The following is a 12646-nucleotide window of genomic DNA, read 5'->3' as shown; positions in this document are numbered from 1 at the left end:
GTCCATTTTGCAGCCTTTTGCTTTCTAATCTCCTTATGGAAGGCTGTGTAAAATCAATCTCGACAGACGAAAGAGAGTTGGTGGAGTCTAAATTCTATTTTCCAAAGCCAGAGAATTCATAACAATGGTGGGTTAAAAAAAATTTGTTTTTCAAATGGAAAGTGTATCCTCAGAAAGCCACGCGGCAATTGTTTTTTAAAGCGGTTATTTATTATTTCCTAGAGAGACTGGTTAACTGTAACGTAGATGTAACAAAATAATGAGGCGAATGAACCCTAACTGTACATACTCTTGACAGAAATGAAATGCACACAGTATCGTAGCAGGTGAAGTGAAGCATTGTCTATCAGGGCTGTTTTTCTTGGCTGCATCTCAGATTGTGTGGGGGATCCTAACCTCAGGCACAATAGCATTCATAAACAGCCATACATTGCTGATCTTTCTCCAACGACACATAAATACTCATTTTAAAACGAAAACAATCTTATTAAATACCATTCATTCATATCTGGATTTACAGATGCTTGTTATGTTGGAAAACCTGAACCCAGTATAATCCTTGCATCCTGAGAAAGATAGAAAGGAAATAGTGGGGTAGAGCATCACAAGGTCATCATAAACAATGGTTTCCAAATGCACAGAATTAGTTATTTTTATTCTGTAGTTGGACCTTTTGAGAAATACAATACTGTGACTTTCTTTTTCTCTCTTTTTTTTAAACAAAAATTTAAAAAGTTATATACATTTTTAAGGGGTGGGAGGAGTAGAGGGGTTATTATTAAAAATTTTTATGGGACTAATTGAAGACTATATAGATTTTTGACTAACTGTTGTGAGCAGTGTGTATTTTCTAAAGCACATGGTGATTACTTGACAGGTCACATGTTTATATACTAACAACTGTGATTCTCTTTGGATTAACTCAAATTAGGATACACACTTGAATTATAAGGATGTTTGCTAGGCTATGCCAATTACCACACCCAATTTTTATAAAAACACAATGCTCCTTTATTACCCCTTCTATTCTCCAACACCCTTTAAAAATCACAATCCAATCCATTCCTCCCCAAAATCGAATATTAATATAATTTGAGTTCTTGATGGAACTACCATCAGGACTGCAATGCCCCGCAGCTGAAATAATATTTAAAATAGAAGGGATTTGACATTTGAGAAGTCAGTGGCTTGAAATACCCAGTTGTACTTAGCTAATTCAGTCCTTAACCTCTGGTTTCAAATAAATCAATTACAGTCGATTCCACTTCAGTTCAGAAGTGCACAGGGTTTTAGTTAATTGAATACATTTTATTCACTTGTTAGGAATATTCATTTATCAAAATTCTAAATTTAATGTACATTTCTTTACAACTCAGGTTATGTTAGACTGCAAAATCAGATCAAAATTGCCCTGGTTTCCCTAAATCCTGCTAAAAATCTGAATTTCACCAGTCTTTATGAAACAGGGTCTCCCCATTTCTTCCTCAATCAAAAGTAAATTCATAATAATTTCATGTCAGGTAGGAGAACTGCTTTCCCCCACAAAGAAAAAAAATCCTATGTGGTCATCAACCTTGTGTTAAGTTTAAATAGGTTAAGAACAGAGCTGGATTAATTAAGTTTTAAAAAAGTATTGACCTGAAATTTAAAAAAAAAATTATACGCATGGTTTTCATTAGAGCTTAACTTTGTTGCAGCTGACAGGTATGACAGCATTTTATGGTCTTAAAGCTGCAGGCTCCTTTTCTTAACCCTCTGTCTTCCTCTGCCTCCACCCTCCGGCTTTTGGAGAAGTGCTTGAATAAATAGCGAAATTGTTAACTGAGAGCAGTATGGTTGAATGTGCCCAAATGAAGTTGTGCTTTAAACAGATATTGATGTATGCAGTGTTTTATATTTATTGTTTGTAGCATCCTGCTGGCAGCAGTTTACTGTTTGGAAAGGAAAGGGGTTAATTAGCGTCATTATCAATCACTAATGCTTGCCTAACGTGTCCAAAGAATAATCAAGTTAGAGGACGGCATGAAGCCAACAGCTGCTTCATCCCAGTTACAGATCTCCTCCTAAGCCACTCAGTTATAGGGTTGGGGGGGGGAGGTGAAGTGAGGGGAAGAATCCTCATTGCTTGGGTAAAAGGCTATAAAAACCGGGTCAACTCGCTAGAGATCCAAGAGGCGGAAAGTACAGCATAAATAACAAGCGTTTTCGTTCTTTGAGTTACAGGTGCAGAGATGGCAGCGGTCCTGAGGCCAGAGAACTGAAATTTGTTCTTTAATTTGCTTTGTTATCCAAGTTGGGCATTTGAAGAAACACATCCATGTTTCCCCATCGCTTAGTGCCATGTGGTAAAAAGAAATCTAAAATGCAAGGAGAGAAGAAGACAATACCCCACATACCACAGGCAAATCCAAGTCAACTCCTCACATCACCCAACCACCCATCCCAGAAGAATGAAACCACACAACACACCAGGTAATAGCAGTTCTCACACCTCTGCATCACCTCTTAGGATGCTCAGGGGTATTTTTCCTTGTGAATTTCAATGAACAATTCTCTTCTATATTAACCTTGATTGCTGCACAGATAGGCCATCTCAGTTTCCAACTGTTACTACTACTCCTAACGATACTGTCCTCCTTGTGAATACACCGGGGGGAGAGAAACTGAAAAAGTTTGACCCTGTTATGGGTTCCTCTTAGAAGCTTGTCTGTAGAAACATTATTTGCCAAGTTAACCCTGAGTTAGAAATGAAAACCCCATTAATGATCGAAGTTTACTCAACTGTGTTTCTGAAGGCAGGGATGAATTAGTCCGAGGTGGAGTATTTATACACAGAAAGCAGTTGTATGATTGAACATGACATTGATTTCTTTCTACAAAAGCAGTAGCCCAAACTCGTCTTTGCCCACATGGACTTAGATGAGAAACATTCTCAATCAAATCACCAACACAGGGGCACCTGGGTGGCACAGCGGTTGAGCATCTGCCTTCGGCTCAGGGCGTGATCCCGGCGTTATGGGATCGAGCCCCACATCAGGCTCCTCCGCTACGAGCCTGCTTCTTCCTCTCCCACTCCCCCTGCTTGTGTTCCCTCTCTCGCTGGCTGTCTCTATCTCTGTCGAATAAATAAATAAAATCTTAAAAAAAAAAATCACCAACACAGTTTAAGTCTCCCTCCAAAGAAGTAACTGGTTTTTCCCATTGAGGGCAGCAGGGTGGTCATTGAGAGTGGGAAGAGAGAAGGATACTGGGGTGGAAACCTATGTAATTCATGTATATGAGAGGTTCCTGTGTTTGAAAAATAATATTCTGCCCCTTAGGATCATGATTGAAAAAAGAAAGGAGGGAATGAAGGAGATTTTAGGCTGAACCTGGGGACCGTATAACTAACTTTAAGTGTTATTCATGTGTAAAACTGTGTTTCTTTTTCATCTTTGATGCCCAAAAAGGACAGCACAGAGCCAATTTTGCTTTCACAGAGAGATGTATTTCTCAAAAAAAAAAAAAAAAGTAACATTTAGAATACTGCTGGAGAAATCTATGTTAGAGAAACAAGTGCAGGTGAGATGAACTTTCCATAGTGGATATACTTAGGGATATTTATAACATGGATTCCCTTCCTTCCTCCCTCTGTCCCTTCCTCCCTCTTTCTCTCTTTCCCCCCACCTCCCTCCCTCCCTCCCTCCCTCCTTCCTTTTCTGTTTCTGTTTTTAATGTGAAAATGAGTCTGACCATCTTTGGGGAAACTTCGTAGAATTAGTTTGACTCTCCATACTTACTTCCATTTAGAGGGGAATATTTTCAATAGTAGGACTTTTTTTTTTTTTTTTTTTTTGTGGCCCAATTCCATGCTATGCTTTCGCAGCTGGTGATTTTTCTATGGAAATTAAGATTATATCCACCAAATTCCAATAACAATCTTAAACCCAAGCCCTCAAACTGAAGTGGAATCTCGTGGTCCAGCCTCTCGCTGTGCGACCATGCCCCACTGCTCCGTTACCCACCCCAAATCTCAACTTTTGCAAGTCAAAAAGCCTGGGCCCCTGTTTCTGTCACTGAGCTCTCTTTTGAATTTTTCTCGCTCGTCACCCTTTTAGAAACCAGCCTGTCCTGGGGAAATATACACATCTATGTATACAGATTTATTTATATTTTTATTTGAACTGTTTGGTCAAACTAAATTTAGCTAATATAACTTAAAAGATTTTTTTTTTCCCAAGGCGCTGAGTTAATGCTAGGATCAAATTTCCATCTGCTTCGTCAGCTACCAAATCCTATTTCAGGATCCCCCCTGTCTTTTTTGGAGCCCCCAAGTCTGGGCTGCGCCTTTGTCCACAGCATGGAGTCGGTTCCCAGCGCCAGATTCCAACTCCGGGAGCCAGGACCCCCGCCCAGGAGGAAGCGGCACGGTCCGCACCCCCTCCATGCACCCTACAGGGTCCACCCCAGACCCCTCCCGCCGGCCGGGGCGTCGCCCTAGCTAAATTCACCCCCAAATCCCGTCGTGCTCCTCTTTGGATCAGAAGCAAGGCGCAACTTGAATTTCAAAGTCTGGCGTTGGAGGTGGGAAGTGGGGGCCGTGACGGTGGAACCGGGGACAGGAGGTTCGAGCCCAGCCCCGGGTTGGATGGAGGCGGGGATGGGGAACTTAGGGGGCCGGGAGGGCAGCCGCGGAATGGCGTGTGGGCGGCCTGGGCGGCGGCCACCGGCACTCGCGACCGGGTTAGACCCAATTAAGCTGCAGTAAAACCCTGAGAAAGAGGTTTGGGACCTGCCTGCGCCTCCCGCCTCCCTGCGCGCGCTCGCGGGTGCAGTGAGCGAGAGCCGGGAGGCTCCGGGTCAGAGTTTTAAGGGCCTTTTTCGCAGGAGCGGTGCTTTAATTAATGATTGGAAGCAGGATCTGGGAAACTTTCTGCTTCCACGACTCCCAAGGCGGCGCGCAGTTTTAGCATCCCTGGCCTGGGTCTCTAAGCAACTAGAGCTGCGTGGGTCTTCGACCCCCCCTCCCCTCGCGCCCTCACCCTTTCTTTCTGACCAGGCCTCCCCGAGCTTTTTTTCACACTCAACCCATTTCCCCAAATACAGTACTATCAGACACCTCTCCCGAGGCCTTCCCTTCACCTAGACCCACCCAGACGCGGAGAACCTGCGTCACCCGCTCAGCGCCTCCTGCCCTCCCGCGACATTGACCATTAGCCACTTGAATCTTTAAAGAGTCATTAAGACCTTGTTTCATTGCAACAATTTGGTTGACCTTCCAATACCCGTTTGAGCGAACATCCCGGACCGAACTACTTAGCAGTGGGAAATTTCATGGGGTAGCATTTTATGGAGTCTCAACACCCAAGCCTGGATGTCCCATTAGGTTGACCCGAGATAAAAGCCTTGGGTGGCGCTTCTCGCCAATCCCAGGCCCATTTGCACTTCTGAGCTTCCCTCCCACCCCCACTTCTCCCTTCTCCCCCTCCTCCTCCCCCTCCTCCTCCTCCTCCTCTCTTTGTAAAAATGCGCTCCGACTTTTCTGGGCGGGGGCGGGGAGACTGGCTGGGCTGGGCTGGGCTGGGGAGGGGGGCTTCGCAGATAGTTGGTATTCCGGGTCCAGCCGCTCTCCGCGCTCCCATTCTCTAAGCTCAGCCGGGGGGAAGTGTCGCCCCGGGCCAAACATATGCTTCTTTCCAGCGCGCTAATCCACCTTCAGCGTGGAAGCATAATTGCTCGAGTGTCCATGGATTCTCGGCGCTTTGTCCCTCGCTGGCTCCCATCAGCCCTGGCACACGCCATTTCAATCAAATCTTTTCAGAAAACTGTCTCCTTTTATCAAGCCCCAGCCCCTCCGAACGACGGGAGCATTTAACAAAACACCCTGCGTGTTCCGCCCGTCTCCCTCGGCCCTGGCGGAGCAGGGAGCTGCGATTATTGCAACAACTTTTCATTGAGTTCGGCCTCAGAGAAGGCAGGGAGGGGAAGAGGGAGGAAAGGAGTGAGGGAGGGAGGGACTGAAGTGGGGGCGGGGCGGGGGGGGGGAGACAGACAGACCAAAAAAAAAAAAAAAGGCAACATCAGCATCCCAGACCCAAACAGGTCTTTTTCTAAAGTCCTGGTGTCAGGTGTATTGGAAAGGAAAGGTCAGAGGTCACCCTCAAAGAGAAAACATGTTTCATCTCAGTAATTTTTTTCTTTGAAATTACAGAAATCCACGGCCTCTGAGTAGTGTTTGGCCAGTGTAGTGGAAGAAAAAGGCAGAAACAAGCTCAGCAAAAATAGGAAGAGGACAGGGAAGGACCCTGTCTAAAGTGTATTACTGGTAGTCTCTTTATCAAAATCTCTGACAAAAAAGATCCCAGCACTGATTCCCATGTACGTACCCAACCTCTCTTTTGTTGCCAGTAACAGGCACAAATAAAAGTTGAATCTGGAGATCTCTGCCTATGGTAATACCTTCTTGGTAAATGTGGAAGACTTACACACTCTTGATTTAATGGTTTGAGTGGATTTCTAGCTTCAGGAGCAAAAGCTTTCATTGATTAGGAGAAAAAGAAAGAGGGAATGACAGTGAAAAGATGAACTCTGGAAAAGACCCTAGAAGCAGATATACAAAGTATTTTTGATGCTGTGGAAAAAAAATAAGGAAGCCAAGTACAAAAGACGAAGCTTGAGGTTTGATTTTGTGTAGCAATTATTATGCAAATATACACAAACAGAAGACGTTGTAGTTCTATTATAGGAACACAGCTTTGCTGCTTGTTTATAAAATGAGAACGTCAGTGTAATGAACAGTTTTCTTCAAATCTCAAATCACCCTATATTGAGACTGATTTCAGGGACTTAGGTAGTTTTGCTTTTGCAAGACTTTATTTCATGACGCTCAGGGAGGAGAAAGGCAATGTAAGTGGACATGTCACGTGTTCTATGGTCTTAGAATACAATGCGCTTTATGGCATGAAACACCATGGAACTCTCTGGTGGTTCTCCTTACTCTGCACAAGCCCAGGCTAAGGGCATAAAATGCTTGGAAAGGTTATGTTCTCCCCCACGCATATGGACCTGTCAATGCCAACCCCGCTAGTCTTGGTCCATATCTGGAGTCAAATGAAATCCTTGAGGTCTCCTGGATTAGCCACGTGGTTGAGCCAAATTTGCTGCTGATGTCAAGGTCCAGGTGTTTATTTTGCCAGACATCCATGACCACAGTTTTAATAGGAAATGTGCTGCCTTACGTCCTCTAAAATGTTCAGGCTGTGGGATGGGAAGTGATAGGACTTTCGGGAGAAGGCTGTCCTGACTCATCCTGGAAATGGGAAAATGAGACATATCTCTTAGCTACGTAGCTTTATATCTTGAGAGCAAGAAGGTACCTTCTTAGGGTTACATGAAACATTCAAATAAGGTTAAAAGCCTTCAAAACCTGAACCATGAGGATTGTAGTGGGAAGAACACGATTTTTAAGTTCTTGTTCATGTGCTTATATCATGATCTTTTTGTAATTATACAACAAAAGAAGACAGTAATACCAAGACCTCCTCCATCCCTCTTGTCATCCCTGTAGTAAGACTGGGGGTTGGGAAAAGAATTCAGAAGGAATCTTGGGGAGGAGAAAGAAGTTAAATACGGACAGATCAGGATGGCAAGGAGTGGGAGAACCCTCTAATGGTGCTCAGCGAGCAACATTGTTGCATATTCTATTTCTCACACCCACACTCTAGATAGCCGGTTGAATGGAGGGACCCAAGAAATTAGGAAACTATCCTCCGGAATACCAGGGAACATGGGAGTAATGAGACCTAACTGAAGATATTTCTCCAAGCCAAAATGGTCGTGGAGGTCCCCATGAAGTTGTCAGAGGGCGGAAGTTGAGCAGGTTTCTCTTCCTGCATCTTAAGACATAAGCTGGTGGCTCCAGCTTTCGGGGCACCTGAATCAAGGTGGCATGGGGGGGAGGAACACCCATTCTAATGATGAATTCCAGGGGGCTTCTAACCATCCCTGGGACTGTGCCTGTAAAAGCTTCAGGAACAACAGAACAGAGGAAAGTTTGGAGGAGGAAAATCTAAAATTCAATCAGCCTGTTGCTAATAAGACCACTCTTAGAGGGGGTTTTCTTTTTCAAACACTCAAAGAGACACTGCTCTCTCCAAATCCCACCTACAGCACTGCCATCTAACTCTGTTTCAAGGCCCAGAAGCTTCTTGCTGGTAAACCGGGGAGAGGGCTGGCAGGAAGGCCCGGACTGGCACCGCCCCTACAGCAACATGGCTTAGAAGGAGAAGGGGGGCGGGAATCCACCTGCACGTTTCTGAAGGGGCCTTTTGCTGATCAGTCAGGAGGTCTGAGAGAAAGGCTGGAGCTGACTAAGGGGGGGAGGGTGTGCCTCAGAGAATCCTGGGGCTGGAAAGTCTCTTGCTATACTCCTTAGTAGGACTCCCAGCCACATCAAGAGAAGCAAGTCACTGGTCTGTGACCATGCCATGCCAGAGATACTTATTAGGAAAACTATCTCATTGGGTATTAGTAAGTTTGGAGAAACCTCTTCCAAGGAGAGGAATCTAGAAAGAAACAAAAGTTCAGGGAATCCTCTTGAATTTCCCTCCCACCCCATCTATTTCCCCCTCTCTCCCTACTGAGCATTTTGGCTAAACTTAGTGTTTCTTTGTATTTCCCTCTTTTGCTAAGAAAACCTTAAGAACCTTCTACTAGGCTTAGATTTAACCACAGCCCTTACAGAATCTGGTTTATGAAAACCAGACTTCTCTAAGAGACAGGTCTTCTGGCAGCAATTAGTCTGACTTTTCTTTAACAAAATTCTTTGTAATGCCATTCAGAAAACGGGTGGGTAGGACTTTGCGGCAGGGAGTGTGTATGTGTGTGGGTGGGGATGGGAGGGGATCTTTGGGGGTGGGGGATGGTGTTACAGAAAGCCAATTTGTATGACTTGGTGGGGGAAAAAAAATCTCCGCGTTAGCACATTAACTTTGGGACCTGTGAAATATTTAATTAGTGCACTGGTTGGGATCCTATTAAAATCGGCTCTATTTCTGAAGACTGTCCTGAAAATCTGCTCGTGCCTTTCCTATGTGCAGAGTGTAAAACAGCATTGCCATCTCTCCTCGCCACTGAATCATTTCAGATAGTTTACCAAAGTAGTTTCTCTTTAAAAGCAGGACTGCCTGGAACAAACGAAAGAAAGATCCAATTGGTGAATATTCGGAAGTAGAAAATTCTATGGGTGTGTATGAGGGAAGAGTGAAGACATCCGGAGGGGCAGGGAACAATAACTATTCCGGCAGTGACTTCTCTGTTTCTGGCTCATGGGGCAGCATCACAGTCCTAGATGTGGCCTCCCATTGCCCTCCTCCCCTACCTGTATTTAAAAGACCAACCCCACAACACACACAACAAACAAGGGGCCTATTCATCGAGTCTGCAAAGGCACCTTCTTCTCCTGGTTATGCAAATACTAAATTCAATCAAGTGGCTATAGCGTTCAGCCCATTGCTGAAATATGATAGAAAAAAAAAGTGGAGTATTACAAGAAAATTGATTCCAAGAGCTCATTTTCAGTGGGGTGGATGTCTGTGTGTCTGAAGGTGGGGGACACAAATACATCTTGTTAAAATTGTGGCTGCCATTCTGAGAAGCAGCCTAGGGTTTTAAGTCCCCCTCCCCCTTCCACCTCTCCTAGGGAGATAAGAATTTGAGCCATTTAACATGCAGTGCCCAAAACTGGGGGCTGCTGTTCCTGGGGGAGAGAGGACTCCTCTCTGAACTCCCTCTGGTCCCGGTTTCCCCCACCGTTGACAGGACTCGAGGTCCGAAGGGCCAATTGAATTGAGAGTCCATTCCAGAGGTCAGCTCCTGCCTCGGGTCCTGGCCCAGAGGAAGGCAGGACGTGGAGACCGCTCCAGAACGCTCTGGGAGCAAACACATGCTCCCCTTCCTCTTCAGACTCGGGGCCCAAGGACCTTCTTGAGGCTATCTAGAGAACTGCGGCTTGTTTTCAGAAAACCAAGGGACACCCTAGCACATTCCTCTCTAGGCCTCCGGGGTCGCTAACTTCTCGAACTTATGGACATCCGTGTATGCGGTACCTCAGTTTCCCTAATGTGGCCACAAAGGCAGGAAGTTTGAGGGGACTGGGGCACTTGATCTGCGGGGTATCAGAGTGGGTGCAGGGAGAAGGAAGGGCATCAGCCTCTCTCCGTAGCCCAAGGCAGTGCTCCCCGGGCGGGAGACCTTGGGCAGAGCCCCCGGAACCCAACCCGAGCCCAGAACAATAAGGGCAAGACAGCGCTCGCCCTCCGCCGCCAACTCCATCTTAAGCATTGTAAGAAAAGAAAAAAGTCCAATCTTTTTGAACACCCAATACATCATTTCAATAAGAATGACTTCACTTTAATAAAGATTTAATACGTTAAATCTGTCTTTGTCGCTGATTGATGCCTCTTTGTCTTGAAAACGATTTGGGTTTTACTGATCAAGAATTCTGGGGGAAATGCTGTAATTCCAAGTCGGGGGTTATTATTATTGTTTGAGAACACTTCCCGAGGAGGAAAAAAATCCCGCGTGCGCACTGACGCACACGCGCGCTCTCACACCCAGGCCCGCTGGCTTTTTCTCCTCGGGCTCTCCTGCTTGGAAACCTAGAAAGCTCTCGCGAACTGCCCGGGACGTGGGGGGAAGGGGAGCGCCGGGAGGGGAGGGGTCGCGGGCCGGGAGGGGAGGGGTCGGGTGCGGAGCGCGGCGTCTGTCAGAGAATCATTTGCCCTGAATCACAAATTTTCACGGCTTAAAAAGAAAAGGTAAAGCTAATGTCTGGCTCAATTAATAAACATGGTAATTTCACACCCGGAGAAGGACATAATTTCATCCGAGCGCTATCTGCGCCATCACAAAGGGTCAGGGCGCAGCTGCGGCGAACCCGGGTCATTACGGAGTCGCCGAGCGGCTCCCGCGCCCCGGCCCAGCGCGCGCCTCGAGGCGAAGGATGGCTGCGGGCGAGGCCGGGGCTTCCCCCGATAAAGGACTTACCCACCGTGCGGGAAATGGAGCCGCTTTCAGACGGGGAGTAATCAGCTCGCAGACGTAGCGCCCGCCACGGCCCCCCCTCACCCCCCAGCCATTTACTTTTTAAAAAATGAGAGATAAAACAAGCAAACACCCTCTCCCTATCATCTCAGTCTTTTTCTCTTCCCTTCTGACGCCCTTTTACAATAAAACCACGACAAATATGATACGGATCCACGCATCCATATTTTAAATTTTTTTTTGAGAGGTGGCTTTTGACTCGCTGTCCATAGACACTTATTGTATCTGTAAATTTCAGGACAGTTGTTGATAAATTTCTGGTGTCAAGATTTGGGGCCAGGAGCTGGGAGACAAGATATTAGCTTCAATCTCATAATCTCTTAATCACATTACACTTTAAGTGAGCATGTGTAATTTCACCCATCAATGATTTATTTAAGCATTTGGAGCACAATTACTTGTCTCATACACAAATACTGACTGTAGCATTGTTTGCTAGAAAGACACCCTGAGATTTAGGGGAAAAGAACATATCTTTTCCGTTCCATTACGTGTCCCACCTCGGAATCAAAATTCATCTGTAATCGAGACCCGCAGGGCCCGTCTCCTGAAAGGAAGGGGCCCCAGAGGCAAATTCACCCGAACCACAAGGGGGGCGCCCCACCCCCCCTTTTCTGGATTTAGATTTTTAAGCAGATCTTCAAAGCTAACGTAAATGCCCATTAAGTAGCCGCATGCAAATAGGATGGAGCCGGGCAGCTAAACACACAAAGCCCATCTCACATAAAACAAAAGCATGATTGATGGCAACCCGGATGCTCGTGTGTTTAGAAAAAAATTATACTTGTCCAGTCTCCCAGGTGTCTAAATTATTGAAGAGCGATGTGCATATTTCAACGGGAGAAGGTGGCCGAGGTTAGGGACCCGCGGTCGGCGCCGCGAATGCCACAGTGTGGTATATTTGGATCTGGGGAGACTCCGGGGCAAAGAATTTTTTAACACATTCTTCTCTGGGTGGCCGGCCGAGGAGGCAGAGCTAACCTGACAGCTCCCGGGCAAATGGTTAGAGAAAATGGATCGCTTTCCTGGGCCGGGGACCTCACTTCCCGGCCTGGGAAAGGCTCTGCAGGCCTGACCGCTCCGCTCCCGCAAGCCCTACAGGCCGCAGAGGGCGGCGGGCATGGCCCGGGCGGCGCCGCAGTTGGGCGGTCCCGCGGTGCCCAGCCCAGCAGTGAACTTCCGTCCGCGAAGTGGTTGGGGGCCTTTGAGGCCCAGCTCAGCCCAGAGGTCCGACTCTGAGGGCGGGGCCCACCGAGCTCGCGGAGCTGGAGCCGCTCGCGGCGTCAGTTCTTTGTTCTGGCACTTTCACGGCCTCCGGAAAGTCGCCCCGTCGGGTGGGGGGACCGGACCGTGCTGGCCTGGCTCAGAGCGGGAGGCACCGCTGGAGGTGCCCTAGTGTTGGGATCCAGCGGCCACTGGGTGTGTGTGGCGGGGGTGGGGAGGGTGGGGACTTAGTAATGCAGGGCGTGGTAAAACAAGTGGGAAATGGTGGGAACTTTCCAGTATCTCACTTTAAATCAAGGAAGGAAACATTTGAAAGTAAGCAAGCTTCTCCGCCTCTCTC

Source organism: Ursus arctos, unplaced genomic scaffold (assembly GCF_023065955.2).
Source record: "Ursus arctos isolate Adak ecotype North America unplaced genomic scaffold, UrsArc2.0 scaffold_31, whole genome shotgun sequence".
NCBI lineage: Eukaryota > Metazoa > Chordata > Mammalia > Carnivora > Ursidae > Ursus > Ursus arctos.
This window is presented reverse-complemented; position numbering follows the sequence as displayed.